Below are 19,684 nucleotides of genomic sequence, written 5' to 3' on the forward strand. Positions count from 1 at the left end.
ACGGTAATTAGCCAACACGCAACCCTAGGAAGACAAAAGTTGAGTAGAAGATCTCAGATGATAAAAATAACCTTGAAAATGAATTCAGAACGAAAAATTGAGTGGTTAGGCAAGTTTCAGAAAATTCAGTGAATAGTGTTTTTACCAGGTAAAATTACCGCGGTACAGTTACACCGTAGAACGTGTCGATTGAGTTTTGAGCTCTAGGTTTTGAATACAAGTTATAAATGATTTATAGAACTAGGGAATATGATTTCTGATAAAATTTGATGGAAATGAGTAAGTTTGGGGAAACGTGCCAACGACGCGCGCAACAGCTTAAAACAACATTTTCTCCGAACGACCGGATTCATCTGATCAAGGGTAATTAAATGACAATAGTTAATGTTAAAAATAAGAGTTTCTAATTAGTTTAGGAAATTATGAATGTTTAGCGGAATAGGAGGGAAATTCGAATTAGTTTGAAATCGCGTGAGGTGGCGGTGGGGCCCACCTCACTTAAGTGGACTTGCCACTTGGACATCACAGAAAAAAAGACCACATTCTCTCTCCTTCCACACCTTGAACCCGCGGCCTCTATGGATGTGTGGGGAAGAAATGCTTCAAGCTTTCTTTCTCTTCTAACTCCATCCATACCTCACCAAATCAAGCAAAATTTGTCATGAAACTTATTGGAAATCCCCTTCCAAACCCATTGGTGGTGGTCTTGAGCCTTGAAACCCATCATATTTTGAGAAATCTCCTCCCCAAGGCCGCGGCTCATAGTGTTAGATTTGTGTTCATGGAGTTGTTTGGAGCTCCAATGGTTGGGTATGTTTAGGAGGAGCCTTGTGCCAAGCTTTTGTGTAAGTTTCCTTGTATTTCAATGGTTTAATCTTGTGATTGAATTTATGAACCCTAAAGAGGGCTTGGTTGATTGATGTGTTTAGAGAGCTCAAATAGAAAATGTTTATACATGAATATGCCTTAGAATGATGTGTAGTAGCCATAAATGCAATAAAAATTATTGATGAAAAATGTGAATGTTTAACTTTAGAAAATTTTAGGATGTCATGACTTTGAGTTGGAAAATTGTTGTAAGGATTGAATGATGGGATTGTGGCATGATTTTATGATGATATAATGGGATTGTATGAGGTGTGGAGTGGTTAAAATTGATTGAAATTCCTTGGTGTGGCATTGAGGTACAATTCGGCCTTTAGAGGAAATTAAGGAATGTATGTTGTTGGAAATTATTTGAGTGGTGTACTATATGTTAAACGGTAATTAGATGGGTTATGTGGTGGTTAGAAGGTTGGAAAATCAATGGAAAAATAGTTGGCAGTGTTGAGTGTTTAATTGGACATAAAGCAAAATATTAAGCAAAAAGACGTTTAAAAGACGTAAAATAAAAAACCGCACTTGATATGGCCTTTCGGCAACCTAGGGATGCCTAAGAAAATGAGAAAGAAAATTTAAAAAAAATAAAATGCAAATTTGCACATGTTTGGTCGAACCTACAAGGGTGTAGGGGTGGTTTTGACGTTTTTCGTATCTGATAGAATTGTTGTGTACTGATGATTCATACATGGTTGTTGTAGGTTGTCGTACGTTGATTTGAACCCCGAACCGTGAGTCGGTGGATTGCCCTTGGTCTTGGACCAAGTGGGATTGAGGTAAGTGATTGGAACAATGCTTGTATAATTAGTAACTTGCATGTGTTCGTATGAGTTTTAAGTAATTGGGAATGTCCTCTGTGTAGGCATTTCTGTTGAGTAACGAGCTCGGAAAATATACTGCTTTGGAGTTAAGTGGAGAGGCTTAACCTCTTGGTACTGGGGCTTGATCCCCTTGTGTGTTCCACCATGCCCGTTGAGGGTGATGGTAGGAAGTGTATTTAAGTAATGTAGAATAACATGATCATGCATTTATTATGTATGTTAGTGGTACACTAGATGTACCGAGTCTCTGGCCAGTAGATAGTTTTGCCTTCGGGCGTTTCAGACTTCCACTGGATAGCTCTCCGAGAGGGATTTCTAGTTGACCTAGGGTCGTGGTGTGTGATCCGGATAGGAGCACACTAGGAAGTCTCAGGTGTATGTGGATGGGAGGGGTGCCTTGGTTGGATGTTCTAGGAACACGCCTTGGTTAGACCCGTAGGTTTATATGTCGGGCCATTAGGCAGGACGTTGCGCAGTATTGGTAGCTACCAATGTTATTAAAACTGACCCGGTCATTGACCCGGTCGAGATACCGAGTTACTGGGTCACTGGTTCAACCAGTGGGTCACTAGTTCAACCGCATGACCCGATAATCATATGCAATTTTATAATTTATATTAAAAAATTATAAACATACTCAAATATCTAAAAATAATTAATAAAAATTTCAAATATTTCAATACAAAAAATAATAAATCACATATTATTATCAAATAAAAATTAAACAAAAATATAATGATCGTGATACGAGGCTTTAGGTTCATAAAATGACATCTCTAACTATAAATTAATTCAAATTTTTATGTATAGTATATAATTGAGATAATATTAGTGTTGTAGGTACATAACTTATGTAAGTCAATAAGCAAAAAAAATTCAAATATGACTATTATTATTTTTTTGAAAAAAATAAAAATTTGGAATTTTTTTTGGACCGGGCCGAGTCACCGGGTAACCGACCGGGTCACCGATTTTTATGAAAATCGGCCGGGTCGCACCGGTTCTGATGCATGACTGGTCCGTTGCTTCAACCGAACCGGTTATATGACCAGTTTACCGGTTCCCGGGTCGACCCGGCCGGGTCGGTCCGGTTTTAATAACTATGGTAGCTACCATTCCAGCCTCGTCGTATTTTATATCCCTATGTTCTCCAGTTTCTCTAAATCCCTTGCTATATCCCGTTTTTCAAGATGTTGTTTTATATTATTTATATGCATCGAAGTGAGCCATTGGGAAGAGTTTTCTCCAGAACCTCTGGGTTACTGAGATATATTCGTATATCTCACCCCGTCTTGGGGGCATTATTTCAGGAGGTAACAGTGGTGCAGGAGCAGCGGGCAAGAAGCCTGTAGGATGACTAGCCGGAGTACCCTTAGTATTTTGCATTTTGATGGCCATTGGGCCTATGCTAGACTTAGGGCATGAACATGTATATGTTGATAAGATGAGAGTTATAGTCATATTGTTCATGTTATTTTTGCCTAAGTTTAGTTGTATTTGTATTATGTCATTTGGAAGTTTCTTTGTCATGTATTATTTGGAGATTTAAGTTGTAAGTGTAATATGTCATGTGAAACCTTATAAATTATGCATGAGTTGATGTAATTAAGAAGTACTTGTAATCTGATGGAAGGGCCTTAGGCCTATTTTAGGATTATGATTAAGTGTATGATTAGCAAATGCATGCAATTGGACGTTGATGATTGAAACGTATTAAGTATTAATAAAGAAAGCAATGTGATACATACTATATAAGTAAGATAAACTGTGATGGGTTGTAAGTGCCCCAAGGCATTGTTGGTCCTTGTGTGTGCCACCCAATGATTATTAGGTACATTTGAGGTTCTAAATCACATTAGCAAATTTGGAGATTTTTGTAAAAACAAAGGAAACTCTGGTGAAATTTCTAGAAATTGGCATAATTTAGGTGAACTTCGGGAGAGCATATCTCCCTCCACAAAAGTCCGATAGGGACGTGCCATACTCCATTTTGAAGTTTGAGATGTCCTCTATCTTGTGGTAAAATTTGGTAAAATTCTGGGTTGAACGTCGGCCTGGAGAAGGCAGTGAGTGCAGACTGCCCATTTGCTTACTGCACTTGTGGTAGTTCTGGACCGGTTTTGGGAAAATTATTCCTGCTTCGTTACTTGGTCAAATTAGGTGTATGATATATCAAATTGAATCTTGAGGTGCATAGTTTGTTGTATAAAAATTTGAGAGCAATTGGTTGAGTAGATTTTCGCAGTAATTCGTGGAGTGAGGAATGTTTGGAGCTGTTTTGGGGTTGGTTGGCAGTTTTGCTTGTCCAACTTCTAATGGCGATATCCAGAGCAAACGAACTCTAAATAACTCGTGTGATAGCTTTCTAGAAAGATAATTAAGTGTAGAATAACATGTCAAAAGATGGGAGGCTATTAGAATGCCGTTTATCCGCAGAAAATTAATGACCGAACCATGTTCGGAGGAGTAGAAAACGTAAAAGTGAGAATTATGCTAAGTGGGTTTATGGGAACCCCTTAGTGACTTATAGTAAGTAAAATAAGTTATAAAAGTAGTCTAAATAATTATTCCGCAAAGAGTTTACAGTTACGGTCACAGCTTTTAATTATTACGCTTTTTATTGTTTCAAATGCTCGCGTAATAACGGAAAAAGTTTACTCGCATTTTTATAAATGAATTGTTGTGATTGTAACTGCATTTAATATCATAATTAATGTTAACAATACCGGTGTACAATGGGCTGTTACAATTTTTGCCCCAAAATGACGTAGTATTGGGATTACTACAGATAACTTATCTGCAATAACTGCAAAAAAAAGCAAACCCTATATATATATATATATTAATGGGCCCAAAATCATTTAAAAAAAATTAACTAAATGCGCAATTAACCTTTTGTTCCCAAAATAGAACCCTCATCCATTCTTATGAGATTACACAATTTTTTGTTTCAAATTTCTCAGAACCTAAAAAACCTAACATAGCAAAAATAGATAGAGTGAAAAAGAAAGTGAGAAAGAGAAGTTCTGCAAGAGAAGAAGAAAGATATTGAGAATAGAAGCGTGAAATCAAGAGGAAGAAGAGTCAGATTGATAGTGGACATTGCAAGAAGAGAATCAAGAAAATGAGGACCAACATGAAAGATCTAAAAAAAAAAGATCTTTACTAAGATCGTGGAGGATGATGAAAAATGAGAGCTATCCTTGTTAGCCGTGAGAAGGAGTAATATTGCCTAGTGTTTCTCTGATTTCTTCATCTGGCATATTCAAGGTGTGATATATCCATTTACTGATCTGAAATTCTCTTCCTGTATGTATCTTGAGTATTTCAATTTTATTTCGTCTTATATTTCATTAATTGAAATTCGAATATGCTTTTTCTTTAAAAATCATAATCAGTGTTTTCCTAAAATATTTTAAGGTTAGTATATATCTTTTATGTTCTCAATGATATAATATCTTAAAAAAATATAATAGCTCTATATTAGTGAACATTTTTCGTTGTGTTCTTTGAAAAAAATGAAATAAATAAATAAATCAATAAAAATTATACTCTAATAACCTCCAAGCTTCTATTTGCCTCAAATAAGAATAATCATTAACTGATATGTTCATGTGGCATTCCTACTGTTGTTGAAAGTTTCTGTGTAGTAAGAAATTGTTTGATGTATCCTTGAACACTGATTAAATTGAAAGATTTCCTTTGTGATATAAAGACTAAGTGCTGACTATAAAAATTATAATCTAATAACCTCCAAGCTTCTATTTTCTTTATGATTTTCTAGAATTGCCCTTTCTTAAAACACGGTCTGTGACTTTTGCAAACTGGCGCTCTCAGCGTCAGTTCCACGCCAAGAGCGTGGTTGCTTCTAAATCTCCACGCCGTCAGCGTGGAATCCACGCTATGAGCGTGGATCTCCATTTTAGCAAGTCTCTGTTTAGCTCCAATTTTGTATGCTTTTCCTACAAAAATCAGCATAAAATCAGTTGAACAATCCCGGATTTGAAATTTCATAAAAACAACATTAAACGTTGCCTTTTTACTCAGGATTAACAATTAATCTTCCTCTTTTTGACTTGAATCTACCCATATGCTGAAGGCATATCAGGCTTCACGGGGTGCCCGAGAGTATCATCAGTGATGGAGACCCTAAGTTCACATCTCGGTTCTAGGAGGCGCTGCAGGGAGCTTTTGGTACTCAGTTGAGATTGAGTACAACCTATCACCCTCAGAATGACGGATAGACTGAGCGGACCATCCAGACCTTGAAGGACATGTTGAGGGCTTGCACTTTGGAGCAGGGTTCAGCATGGGATAGGTACCTGCCATTGGTTGAGTTTTCGTACAACAACAGTTTCCATGCTAGCCTGGGGATGGCACCCTACGAGGCGTTGTATGGTAGGAGGTGTCAGACTCCTACCTGTTGGTCTGAGGTTGGAGACAAGGAGTTATTTGGCTTGGATTTCATCCAAGATACCACCCAGCAGATCCAGATGATCAGAGAGAAGCTGAAGCAGACGCAGAATCGCCAAAAGAGCTACTATGATGTCAAGCATCGACCAATGGAGTTCAATGAGGGTAAGCACGTGTTTGTGATACTTTCACCTGTCACTGGTGTTGGTCGGGCACTCGGAGTGAGGAAGCTTAGCCAGAGATTCATAGGGCCATACCAGATCCTTGGTAGGGTAGAACCTATTGCCTACTGGCTTGCCTTACCTCCGAACTTGGTCAACATCCACGACGTGTTTCACGTGTCTCAACTTCAGAAGTATGTTGCGGATCCTTCGAACGTGGTGCAACCTGATGATGTGGAGGTTCGAGAGAACTTAAAGACTCTTGTCGAACCACCCAAGATCCTCGATCGTGGCGAGAAGAAGCTTCAGAGCAAGATCATTCCAATGATCAAGGTGCAATGGACAGGAAGAACTCCTAAGGAGTTGACTTGAGAGCAAGAGAACGAGCTTCTCTGACAATACCCCGAGTTTCAGGACATGTATGTTTCTGATTTTGCGGACAAAATCCTTAAAAAGGTGGGGTGAATGTAAGAACCCACACCGTTAATATAGAAAATTAATTAATTATGAGATTAATGAGATAATTTCATAATTGACCCTAATAATTATAAGAAAGATTAATAATTATGGTAAGCGATTAATAATGTTGAAAGTCACTTTTCTGACGAAAAGTGCAGATACCGGTTCTGCCTCACGGTATAAATTCGTACGATGAAGTATCCCGAAAAATTATTAAAAGTGTGTATATATTATTAGAATAATATATAGGACTAGTATAACAAGTTTCAGGTCAAAATAATGAGAATTGCCGTCAGAACTGATATCGGCTACGTAAAAGCGCGTACCGGCAAAGTGCTGCGAAAAATAAAATAAAAATATGATAAATCTTAGAAAAATGGCTAGGTTCAGAATCCAAAGTTTGGGATTAAAATGCTAAGCGTAGCTATTAGTGCTAATACAATGTGTTTAAACTTAAACGGGCTATATATACTAATTCTGGCCCAAGACCCTAGGCCATACTCAGACCCTACGTGCCTCAATTCTGAAGCTTAGTACCTCCCAAGCTTGTCACCTTCTCCTCTCTTCATTTTGTGAGCCAAGGAGACACTTTTCTCCAAGAAACCTTCACCAAAACACCATTGTTGAGTGAGAGTTAGTCTTGTGAGGGTGTTGGGTGCTCCATAGTTGAGTGTGGGCATCTGTGTTTGAGGAGTTGTGGGCTGACTTCCTTGTTGGTGAAGTGGGAGCCATCGTCTTCCTTGTGGAAGCTCCAAGGAGTGACCTTTTAAGAGGAAGAACCATTCTTGATCACCATTTTCGTGGCTGTGTAAGTCAGATTGTTGGAGCTTCATTGAGAGCTCCAAGAGCACCTCTCTTTTCTGTTTTAAAGCCTTGGGTAAGTTTCATCACCCTTGATCTTGAGTTTCTTTTTTAAAGATCAAGCCTTGGCATGTAAAATTAGGGTTGGCAAAAACGAGCCAACCCATCGGGTTGGCTCGTTACCCACCAAAAATGAGCCGGGTTGGGTTGACAAAAATGAGCTGCCAACCCGGCTCGTTTTAACCCATGAAAAAACGAACCAACCCGCGGGTCAAACGAGCCAGCTCGCAGGTTGAGTTTTTTTTTATTATAAAAAAAATACAAAATATAATATACAAAAATGGACATAACCCACACATGTTGTCATCATTTTTCTTCCTTCTCTAAACCTAAGTCCCTAATCTTCTCACATCCTGCCATTTTTATATTGTTGGGTTGTGCTGGCTCTGTTTGGTTCAAATATCTTACCCACTTGGTAGCAAGTGGTTCTGACTGTTTTTGGATGTTGATGCAAATTTGTTGTGAAAAAAATTCGAAACTAAAATATTTTGCTTTTATTTATCATTTTGTAACCCTTTGTTTAAGCTAATGGAAGCCACATAGGCGGTGCATTAATACTAAAGGGTAATTTAAATAGGCTGAAAACGAGCCAATCCGCGAGCCAATTTTCGAGCCAACCCGCGAGCCAATTTTTGAGCCAACTCGCGAGCTATTTTTTCAAGCCAACCCTAACCCGACTCGGGTCGAGTTGGGTTGGGTTCTCTGGCTCGTTTTTTTTTCGAGCCAACCCTAACCCGACTCGTTTTTTTGGGTTGAATGCGGGTTGGGTCGGGTCGGGCCGGGTTGGCCCATTTTGCCAACCCTATGTAAAATGAGTTAAATAGGTAACCAACACGAACATGAACCTAAATGTGTATAAAAATGCATGATTGGACGTTGAAATGGGTTAAAAGTTGAACTTTGGAAGTGATATCTCGCGAAAGGCAGAAACTGCATTCTGTCGCGAAATATCCGGATATGATATCAGGATATTGACATCCAGATATGGGGTTGGAGATATCTCGATATGGATATCCAGATATGGTATCCGGATATTCTGAGAATTTTGAGACAGTGACTATTCTGTTCATACAGAACTGTATCTAGGGTTTATGGACCCTAGATTGGTTAGTTGAACCTCTGTAATAAATATTCTAAGTCAGAATCAAAGGGATTAAGGGCTTAGGGCTTTATGAGAAGCCTAATGGCATGAAACGTAAAAGAAAAACGTTGTCGTTATGTCTTGAACTATTAGAATATGAATATTGATGTGATTGTTGGTATAAACAGACTGTGAGAGTGCTGTTGTGGACATTGGACTTGGTTGGACTCTTGAGTTGGATAGTTAGCTTGCAAGGTAAGCTTTCGTGTCCTCGGTTTAGCCATTGTTGGTTCCACCATACCCCATGGGGGAATGGTTTATATGCATGATGTGTTTTCATGTTTTGGATATTTGAAATGTTGTTGAGTTGTTATGTGCAAGTGCCTTATGATATGCATGTGTTGTTCCACGTAGATGATAAGCCTGAGTATGTAGGAGACATACAATAGAGTGATTTTGTGGGTGGGTGCAAGTGGTATTTTGCACTGATTGTAGGTAAGAGACACATGTAAATCCTGCATTTCTCTGGCCAGTAGAATATTTGACATGCATGACATGATTATTCTGCTGCAGTGCACTGATTTTGGAACTTATACTGTTTTACTATTTTTAGAACTTATATTGCACATGTAAGTGAGCTTGGGGTGGAAAGATCCTTGAGGACCCCTTGTTTTACTGAGATTTCTGTTTAGAGATCTCACCCCACGTTTGGGGCACATTTTCAGGTTCAGGTAACTCGGGGATTGAGACCTCGGGCGACAGGAGGCCGGAGCTGAGTTTAGATATTTGATGTTGCGCTGATATGCCTGGTTGTTATGTTGTTTTATTGCCTTTATATTGTTTTATGATTTGAGACTCTGTTGGGCTTGTTGCTTTATTTGGTGAGCATGGGGGTTGTCCATGCCACATTGATTTAGATTTGAGTTGCATAATTGTATCAGGATTATGGTCCGGACTACGTGTTGTAGTTCTGTGACTTAGATACTCACTTATATATATGAGGTTATTCAGTGTATATAGTTTTTATTGCAATCTACATACAAGCAATGTTTTGAATAAAGATTAAGTAATCAACTTGGTAATTAATAATGACGTCATAATTGAAGAGAAAAAAGTTAATTCCGCATCTTAATTAAGCAACGCTTAATACGAGACATGATAACAAACCGGGTATACACGGGGTGTTACAACCAGTATCCACACTTTTCGTCAGAAAAGTGACTTTAAGCATTATTCCTCTTTCTAAATATTTATCTTACCATAATTATGCAACTCTTTATCGAATCTTTACTCCGACATAGATGACCTTATTTAATTAATTATTTAGCGGTGCAGGTTCTTACATTTACGGACTTCAAGTGGATAAGTCTCTGTGAGGGAGTTCCAGTTGACCTGGGGTCATGGAGTTGTTTTTCGTTGAGGAGCACTCTAGGAATGTCTCGGGTGTATTGGTGGTGGGTGCCTTGGTTGATGTTCTGGGAACACTTCTTTGGATGAGAGCTCGTAGGCTAATAGGCCGGATGTTGCGTGGTTTTGGCTTTGACCGTTCTAGCTTTATTGTATGTTTACTCCCTATGCATCTTTACTTCACTAAATCCCTTGTTTTATCCCTCTTTGGTAGTTATGATGCATTGTTGATTTACATCTGAGTGGGCCATTGGGCGGAGTGATCTCCAGAACCTCTGGGTTACTAAGATATATTCGTATATCTTACCCCGTGTTTGGGGAATTATTTCAAGTGGTTTTAGTGGGACTGGAGCTGCGAACAAGAGGCCCATAGGATGAGCACTTGGAGATAGATATTATTTTGCATTTTGAGTCCACTTTTGGCATAGGCTAGACTTAGGGCATGAACATTGCATATTACTTTAGGATTATGCATCTTGTTATATTTGTTCATGCCATATTTTGCCAAAGTCTAGTTGTTGATTATTATGTTGTACTTTGGAGGATTTAATTGTATTATTTATCATTTTGAAGAATTGTAAATTGTAAATTATGGACCTTGTATAATATTTAAAGCATGTATATGATGAAAGGACAATAGGCCTAATTTAGATTATGATTATGTCTATGTTAAAAGAATGCATGCAAATAGAATAATATGATTGAAATGATTTAAGTTTTAGCAAAGTAAGTAATGAATTGTAAATTGAGGTAAATGATATAAATTATTGTGGGTTGTAAGAGCACTAAAGCATTGTTGGTCCTTGAGTGCCATCCTTGTCTATTAGGTATCATTTGATGATAATAACACATTTTTGATAAAGTGGGATAGGTCGAATAAACAAAGGAGGTGCTGTCGAAATTTATTTAAAATGGCAGTTTTTAGGCTGACTTTGGAAGAGAATATCTCCTTCCACAGATGTCCAATAGGGACGTTCCATACACCATTTTTAAGCTTGAGATGTCAAATTTGTTTTGTCAAAATTTGGTAGCCATTGGAGCTGTGTGAAGACCTGTAGACGCATTTGAGTGAGGACTGTCCAGAATGCCCTGCAAAAGGGGGCTGTCGGGTGGCAGTTTTGGGAAAATTATTTCTCCCTCAATTGTTGGTCAAATTAGGTCCATGATATTTAAAATTGAAGCTTGAGGTGTCTAGTTTATTGTATAAAAATTTGAGAGCAATTGGTGGAGTGTTTTGTTCATAATCTCAGAAATGGTGAGGTATGTTTGTTGTCCTGTTTGGGGTTGGCTGGCAGCTTTGCTTGTCCAACTTCAAACGGCGATTACCAGAGCAAATGAGAACTTTATAGAACGTGAGATACCTTGTTGGAAAGGTAATTAAGTCTGAAATAACATACTAAAAGATGAGAGGTTCGTAGCATGCGGATTTTGCACAGTGTTCAAAAGACTGAACCATGTTCAGTTGTGTAAAAATCGTAAAAGTGAGAATTATGCTAAGTGGGTTTATGGGAATCCCTTAGTGACTTAAGATAAGCATTGTATGATAGTTAGGCATTTATTTTAATTATTCCGCGTTTAGATTTCAGTTATGATCACAATTTTTATCATTACATTTTATTATTGTTTTAAATGCTTACGTAATGAAAAGGAAAAAGTTTACTGTTGCGAGTCGGCAAGTGCACCGGTTTTTAAGTAATAAAAGTGTACCGGAGTACGAGATCGTTCCCACGAGGATTGGGTTTCAAACACAAGTTCACTAATCGCGATTTAGTTGTACAATCAATATTTAGATGAAGAAAATTAAAATTAAAAAGAAAACAATTAATAACATGCAAATTAAAATTCAGAACTAAAAAGCAATTGGAAAGATGATTGATTTAAAAATTAAAAACAAGTGTAGTTAAGGTTTCGACTTCCCTCAATCTCCTCTATATGCTATGAATTAAACTGTCAAGAATCTGCTCTTAATATAATGCCAATCAATTCTTTCTAAGTTAATTAAGGCTCAATTCCTTGTTACCCTAAATCTATGTGATCTTGAAAGAACTCTAGTTCCCCGATTATTCCCTGAAAAAACATGCATTAAGATCAAGAGTTTAAAGATTTCACAATTGCCCTATGTCTATCCCTAGATCACAAGGATTGTGATAAATTTACCAAGTCAGGGTTCATGCACCAACATCCATATTGTCATACAATTACCCTAAATCATTCTATAAGGAGCAAACTCATAGAAAGCATTAAAGACAGATAAATTTATTCAATTATAAAAAGAAAAGAATTCAGAGACAATTTAATTCAAAGCATACGATTCAATTGGGTTCCATCTACTCCTAACTACATAAAAGTCTAGCCTAGCATACTGAATTGAAAAGCAACAAGAAAGAAAAGAGAACCCCAAGCCTCCATTGGTGTGATGTTGACTTGGTTCCTCTGTGCTCCAACACTCCGCAACAGGATTCCTCCCTTGGGTTTTTGTGTAATTCCTTGGTGTGTCTGTGAATGAGTTAATTCCATTGACCCCAAGCTCCCTATTTATAACCTTTGAAGTGATATCTTTTAATTCTTCATCAAATCTCCCTATGAATCTCTATCAATTCTCAATCAAATCTTGATTTGTTTCTATTTTTATTTAACATCCTGCAGATTGGGCTTCAAATCTTTGTCACTTCTTAGCAGCAAATCTCTTGGATTTACGTTCAAAATGAGCAAGTTATCAAAACATTAGCTCAATTTTCAAATCTTTATGATTTTATCATATAACACCTTGATTCCATGAAATCTACCATATAATTCTTGATTGTAGAATTTAGCATAAAAATATGGTAAACCAAGGGTTTATTATTTACTCGCATTTTTAAATGAACTGCTGTGATTGTAACTACGCTTAATATCATAATCAATGTTAACAACACTGGTACATAACAGACTGTTACAGTAAGTAATCATAATCCTTAGAGATATGAATATTGTTGGGTTTAATTTTTAGGTTAATTATATTGTTGGGAACTTTATTGGGTATTAAATCCTAGAAAATAATGATATTAATTATATAATTATTTTTGGGAATAATTCAAATTTTTTAAAATTATGATTATGGTATCTTTTGGAAAATTGATTGTGCCATATATGTGTGATATGAATCTTGTTGAATAATTGTGAAAATTATGATTTTGATACCCTGGAATAAATGAATAATTTATATGATGATTGAATTATGTGTGATGGATAATAGATACGATGATTGGATTTGGGTTTTACTCTGATAGATGTTGGATATTTGAATTATGATATTCTGATGGATTTAGAAATTATGATACTCTTGGATAATTGAATTTGGAATACTCATAATTAAATTGATGTGAAAATCATGAAAACTATTTGAGGAAATTTTTCAATCATGAGAGTTGTGACAAGATTGAATTGATTATGTGTGATTGTAATAAATAATGGTGGGAAGATAGCGTTCGGGATGGAACCTCCTGAAAGTGATGAACACAACATTTGGGCTTTATGCCTTCGATATTACATGATGTGACAATGATATTTTCCGTTCTTCCCAAAGTGGTATCTAGCAACAAGGTTTTCAGGTGTACTAGTAGCTACTTTGGGAAGAGGTGTGCATATTAGGATTTGATATTTTAATGATGGCCAATTTTGATTATATATGGCTGGCAATAAGGTTTTCCGGGTCACGAGGTAGATTGGCAACAGGGTTTCCCAGGTCTACTATGGTTCTTTTCCCACTAAATACACTAAATAAACTTAAACATGATTAATAATGAAATTTGATACTTGATTTGATTATGATGAATATTTGAGTTATGATTATCTTCATCTATGTAATATTATGGTTAATATCGTGTTGAATATGTTAGTTGATGATTATCCATCCCTATTAAAATATCATTCAGTTGATTATGCTGATTTATTGAGATATAATTATTCTAAATAAAATGCCTAGATTGATTTTGAGTTGATTATAATTATTGATTAACTTATTATTACTATCTTTGTTGTGTTCTGGATTGGGATTACCAGCTCTTGCTGATTGTTTGTCTTTATGTTCGTGTGCTGCAATGATCCTTCGAGGGAGCAAATTTTCAGTGAAACAGGTTGCAAAGGATGGGGCTAGCAGTGAGCAGTAAGACTAACGACTCAAATATTTCTAGCTAGTCCTAAATTTTATATATAAGACAGTCTCTGGTTTTATTTTAATATTTATGAATGTAATAAAGTTAGCCTTGCACTTGTCCCTATACTGGTGCGGTGGTAACATTTTTCCAAATTAGTTTAGATTAGCTTTCGCCATATTTATAAGATTCTAAAATAAAATAATAATTTATTATGAATTTTGGAAATTTCTTTATTATAAGAATATTCTAAAAATTGTTTGAAATTTGGGGGTGTTACATTGTTATTTTCATTTATTAGTGGAAGAAAATCAAAGAGCATTTTGCCTTATGACTGGATGTAGCACCTCATTACGCTTAGAGGTGTGGACCAGGATAAATACTGGTGTAAATTCCCTTATTCCCTGCTTGGTTACTTGCTTCTATTTTTTTCTAGTTGTACTAAAATAATTATCGCATTCTGTTAAGTTGTGATAAACAAAATTTTGAAATTTTTTTATGAACTCTATATTTGTCTTGTTTGGATTAGATTTTCTCTAATTAAAAATTACTACTTACTGATGTTATTGATTAATACAAATACTCTGATATTAAGTCTATAAAATCTGATTTGGAGTGATTGTTTCCTGAACTACTATAAATTGATATTTCATATTTTTAGATTGATTAACTTTGTTTGATAAATATTTATATGCCTTCCAATATTAAAAAATTAGTTGTGAAGTAGGAAATCAAGCTGAAACTTGATATAGATTATATTTGTAGTTGGAGAATTGCGAAAAGAGTTTGATAACCATATTCGCTTCCCTAGGGTTTTTTCTAAATTTCCTATTTTCCTTTTAGATAACCACTTGGATAACCAATGGTATCTGAGCTTTATGCTCTAAATCAGGTGAAAAACCAAAGAGTAAAAGATCTAGAATCCAATGGGTTCCTTGAATAATGAATTGCCACTTGAAGGAGGGTCCAAAAATAGACCACCATTATTCAATGGAATTGATTATACATATTGGAAGAGTAGGATGCAGATCTTCTTAGAATCTAATGATCTTAGGGTGTGGAACATAGTTAAAGAAGGATATTAATCCCTAGTGGCCTTAGATGAAAAAAAGAATCAAGTTCCTAAGAAGATCAGAGAGTATACTAAAGATGAGTTAGATAATGAAAATTAGAATGCTAGAGCTAAAACCTTAATCATGGCTGCCTTAGGAAGAGATAAGTATTATAGATTTACAAATTGTAAAACAACTAAGGAGATGCAGAAAGTTTTAGAAGTGACTTATGAGGACACAAATGAAGTGAAAAGATCTAAGAAAAATGCCCTAACAAGAGAATTTAAAATGCTTGAAGGTGAATATGTTTATTAGGTGCAAAGATGATTTACTTACATTATCACTAACTTGAGTGCTTTGAATGTTTCTTATTCTGATAAGGTATTGGTGAACAAAATCCTAAGGAGCATGACTGAAAAAAGGGACTCTAAAGTCTCAATCATTTATACAGCAAAGGATTTATCATCAATGTCAATTGCAAACCTTTTTGGAAAACTAAGAGGGTTAAATAGAACTAAATAGAAGAGCCCGAAGGGAGCAATCAAATTAAAAAAAGAAAAGTCTTGCACTAAAAGAAAAGGAACAAACTAAAAGTGACAAGAGATAAGTGATGATGAAGAACTTGGACTTTTGGTCAACAAATTTAAAATGTTGGCCAAGAGAAGAGGTTGTGCAAGCAAGAGTAGCAATGCTGCCAATTTTAAGAAATTATATGACAGCAAAAAGCCTCTTCCAAATTATACATGCATTGAGTATGGAAAGCAAGGACATTTTAGGACTGAGTTCCCTGATGTGAAAAAGAAGAAGAAGGATAAAAAAGCCAAAAAAATTCATCAATGGGAAGAGGAAAATTAAGAAAGCATACATGGCCATGGAAAGTGATGATACAAGCTACTTAAGTTCTTCAAGTTCATCTTATGAGGAGGAAGTAAGTCTATGTATGATGGCGAGTGTCAAAAAACTTACTGATTCTGAGGTAAAATCTGAAACCTATGACGAACTAGTAAAAATTACTCTAGTTCAACTAATTGTGATCCTACCTATGACGAACTAGTAAAAATTGCTAAAGGTCTGCTTAACATGAAAACATAGCTAGATAAAGATCTTAAAAATGTTAAGCTAGAAAGAGAAGAGCTAGAATCAAAGTTCGTATAATAATGAATTGATTGATCTTATAAAGAAAATGCATACCTAAAAGATGAAATATTTGCTATGGATGAATCTGATTTGCGTGTTCCCTCAAATTCTAACTCTTGTGCTAAATGTATTATGTTGTCCAAAGAGTTAGAGAAACTAAAATAAATTATATGTCACATGAGTAAGGGTAGAGACAATTTAAATGCTTTATTAGGTAGTGAAAGAGTTTCTTTTAACAAGTTTGAGTTAAGATATGATGATATCTCGAAGAGAATAGAATATGTACATGCTGGTCCCTCTAAATTTATGTCAAATTTGCCTTTTAAAAATGCACATATTGCTGCCAAAAAGGTCACATTGCCTACACATGTTATATAAGAAGATTTGGCTTGAAAGGTACAAATTTGGTATGGGTGGGTTCCTGAAGGTTCTATAGACACATCATCTTATTTTCCTTCTCTCGCTAACGCTAAATGACCCATGAAAGTATAGGTACCTAGATATATAAAATGATTATGCGATGTAGGTATGCTTTAGGTCACGGAGTTCAAATTGGTATTTAGACAGTGGATGCTTAAAGCATATGACTGGATACCCATCCAAATTTACAAGCTTTATCAAGAAGAAACATGGATATATCTCATATGAAGATAATAACTGATAACTCTCTGGTGAAGAGTTATTTTTAGACTTTATTTACATGATTTGGTGCCATATTATATCATAATTACCTTAGAATTGCATGATACTAGCATTAATCTTGTCTCTTTATATTTTGATTGAGAAATATGCTAAGTGTTGATATTTGATGTTATTTCGAGTGCTAGAGCAGTTCACTATCTTTGTTGTTTTTGTTGCAGATTAGATCTGTAGTTCTGAATGACAGAGCTGTAGCAATCAGGTTTAAGTGAAATAGTGCGTTGAAGGTACAAGAAGTAACTAACTTTTGAAATTCAAATCCTAACAGAAAGATAAGAACGCTGCAACACTGGATCAGGATCAAGAAGTTGAGCAAGATAAAGGATAAACACATATAACTTCAAATCCCTATATTTTAGCTAACAAGAAGATCAAATCAAGAAGTTGTGCAAGATAAAAGATAAGCACATATCACTTCAAATCCCAAGATTTTAGCTAATAAGAAGATCAAATCAAGATTAAGGGATAAACATATATCTTATTCAGAAGCTAATTGTTAGGGATTAACTACTTGAAGCCCAAGTCACCATTTTCTATATAAAGATAGTTACAACAATGGATAATGATTGGAAAGACGCGAAAGTTGAAAGATAAGATCTAAAGCTTGTCAATCCCTACAATTTAGTAACAAAGACGATAAATCGCAATCATTTTGCGAAGCTACTTTTGAGGGAATTTGAATTATAGAGTTAATTGAAGCCCAAGTCAGCCACATCAATAAATAAAGATGCAGAAACACACTTCAACTCACCTTGTTGAGAGAGATCCAGCAGGTCAAGGGGCGAAACTACTTTGGTGGCTGAGAGATAGTGGAGAGTGGCAGTGCGTTGAGTTTCTACGAGAGCAGAGCTACAACAACGCTTTTGTCTTTCTTTATCTTAGTTTCCATGGATCTTTCTTCTTCTTTTCTTCTTTCTTTTCTATTTCTTTTCTTTCAAGTATGAACTAAATTGTCTAGGATTGGGTGAAAGAGTACTCGTATTGTGATGTAATCATTTTGTCTAAACTTTGCTATGTAATTTTTCATTAAGTTGTTTAATAAAATGTTAAATTGTCTCAATCTTGTAAACTCATTGAGAGAGAGTTGAGAGTGTTATGGGGTTTAGGCTATAGAGATATAGGTCAGCTTGGAAAGTTATTAAACATTGTGGATTAGAGGTGTGGACCAGGATAAATACTGGTGTAAATTTCCTTATTCCCTGCTTGGTTACTTGCTTCTATTTTCTGCTAATTGCAATAAAATAATTTCAGCATTATGTTAAGTTTAAGCTAAGTTGCTGCTGCGATTTTGTGATAAACAAAATTTAAAAAAAAAATTGTGAACTCTATATTTGTCTTGTTAGGATTAGATTTGTTGTAATAAAAAGTTAATGCTTATTGCTGCTGTTGATTAGTACAAATACTCTAATATTAAGTCAATAAAATCTGAATTGGTGTGATTGCTGCTTGAACTACTATAAATTGATATTTCATTTTTTTAGATTGATTAACTTTGTTAGTAACTGTTTATCTGCCTTCCAATAGTAAAAATTCAATTGTGAAGTAGGAAATCAAGCTGAAACTTGATATAGATACTATTTGCAGTTGAAAAATTGAAAAAAGAGTTTGATAAACCTATTCACCTCCCTCCAGGGTTATTTCTAGATTTCTTATTTTCCTTTTAGGTAGCTACTTGGATAACAGAATGCCTCACTGTGAAAAAAAATTATAATTAAGATTATCATCAATATGTTTTTGGCACTCTTACGGTTTATTTAAATTAAGATAGCGTAAAGTTCTTCGTTTCTTTTATAAAATATAAACATATTGTTATTGGCAATGTTAATAAAATTAGACCAACCCGGCCGGGCCGATCTGGGAACCGGTAAATCGGTCATATAATCAGTCCGGTTGAAGCAACGTATCGGTCATGCATCAGAACAGGTGCGACCGACTGGTTTTCATGAAAACCAGTGACCTGACCCGGTCCCAAAAAAAAAAAAAGTTCCAAAAATAAAATTTTCAAAAAAAAATCATAATGGACATATTTGAATATTTTTTTGCTTATTGACTTACATAAGTTATGTACCTACAACACTAATATTATCTCAATTATGCACTATACAGAAAATTTTGATTTGATTTATAGTTAGAGATGTCATTTACTGAACCTGAAGCCCCGTATCACGATCATTATATTTTTGTTTGATCCTTTATTAGATAATAATATGTGATTTATTATTTTTTAAATTAAAATATTTGAAATTTTTATCATTTTTTATAGATATTTGAGCATGTTGATAATTTTTTAATATAAATTATAAAATTCCATATAATTATCGAGTTATGCGGTTGAACCAATGACTCATTGGTTGAACTAGTGACCTAGTAACCCAGTATCTCAACCGGGTCAATAACCGGGTCAGTTTTAATAACATTGATTATTGGTGCTCTATTCAATTTTCTAGTTTTTCAAATATTATATTTAATTTATTGAAATAATAAATAAACATAATTAAAATAAATGAAAAAAAGTAAACTATTAGAATAATAATAATTTTTTCTTTAGCAACCATCTATATGTATATTGATGATGTATTCA

The sequence above is a fragment of the Gastrolobium bilobum genome, unplaced genomic scaffold (assembly GCF_033153095.1).
Source record: "Gastrolobium bilobum isolate Gb01-03AN ecotype WA unplaced genomic scaffold, APGP_CSIRO_Gbil_v1 utg4089, whole genome shotgun sequence".
In the NCBI taxonomy this organism is placed as follows: Eukaryota; Viridiplantae; Streptophyta; class Magnoliopsida; order Fabales; family Fabaceae; genus Gastrolobium; species Gastrolobium bilobum.